Genomic DNA, 1,500 nt, shown 5'->3' with positions numbered 1-1,500 from the left:
TATGCTGTCAGGAATGAATGTCACAACATTTAGTTTGACGTCCAGAACCTATACCATATGCTAAGTCTGTTATTTTCCTGAAAACAGACTGTGCTAAATGCCGTACTGTAAAAGACCAACCAGTCTATACTTCAATATCAGCTTACAGTAATAAATGTCAAAACATCCAGTTTGACATTTACACAATGGCCTTATGTCAGGTCTGTTATTGTCGCAACCTGAAAAATGGAATGCGAAAAAAAACAACCGGCGAAGAAAGACAGGAGAGTCGCCACCGTGCGTTATTTATCCCAAAGGAGGGAAAGGAAACGCTCGAAGTAAACCTGGAAAAAGGAAAGGACAAGACAGGGTCTCGCAACCAAATCTTGGGTTCGGGAGTCGATTATGCGAAGGGAAGGTATTAGCACCCCTACGCATCCGTAGTACTCTACGGGATCCACTTTTGTAGTTCTTGTCTAAAGGGTGTGGGTTTATCTAATGTGTTATTTACTAAAAAAAAGGGGTCAAAAGAAAATGACCCGCACGGATGTCGCATCCACTGCATACGTATCTCATTTGAATATGAGAATCAGAGTCTTCGTAGCTCGGCTACCTAGGGGTTAAGGGTAATTGTGCTCGCTAAGACATCGCGTCTTATGCCTACGTATCTCATCTGGAATGAGAATCAGAGCAAGCCGTAGTTCGGCTAACTACGGGGTTATGGATTGGGTTTTGGACGAACGACGTTACTACGCAATCTACCGGATGCTCGACCTTTAGAGACTTACTCGCCTGTAGTAGAAGGAGTTAACGTGTTCTTAGGAGAAGAAAAATCAATGAGTTGGTAGGGTTAGGGATGCTCATGCAAAAAGGCAGTCCTTGACGAAGGAACCGAGCTACATGTGGGGATACGAACACATACAAAACAAACATGTATAAAGTAAATGAGCCAACAAGGCAATCAAAATAAATCTCCCAAATGGTATCCCACAAGCAAAGTGGAATATCCAACGAGCTATCCCTGCAAAAGTCATGTGAGCCTTCACAAAAACTCAACAAAAGGGTTAGTGAAACGCGATAAGGATTAGGAGAAAACATGCTATGACAACGTAAGTCAAATTAGAGCAAAACAGAAAAAAAACAAATTGAAGGCGTAAGATAATGGGAATAGGGCAAACCTGATTGGAGAGCTTGATTGAAATTGAGTTGCATCCGTGAGGTTTACAAAACAATCTTTAGGGTTTATGTGAGGCAGAGGTGATTCTGTGCAGTTGAGTTCCCTTCAGGGTTTGGAGGTTGCTCTGAGTTCTCTGTCAGGTAGTCTCTCTCTGATCTTCTGATGAATTCCTAAATGATGGAATTCTACCTCCGAATTCCCGAATGATGGGAATTCTGCCTCCGAATTCCTGAATGATGGGAATTCTGCCTCCGAATTCCTGAATGATGGGAATTCTGCCTCCGAATTCCTGAATGATGGGAATTCTGCCTCTGAATTCCTGAATGATGGAATTCTGCCTCTGA

Source organism: Lathyrus oleraceus, chromosome 7 (genome assembly GCF_024323335.1).
Source record: "Lathyrus oleraceus cultivar Zhongwan6 chromosome 7, CAAS_Psat_ZW6_1.0, whole genome shotgun sequence".
Lineage (NCBI taxonomy): Eukaryota > Viridiplantae > Streptophyta > Magnoliopsida > Fabales > Fabaceae > Lathyrus > Lathyrus oleraceus.
Note: the sequence above shows the minus strand (reverse complement) of the source record.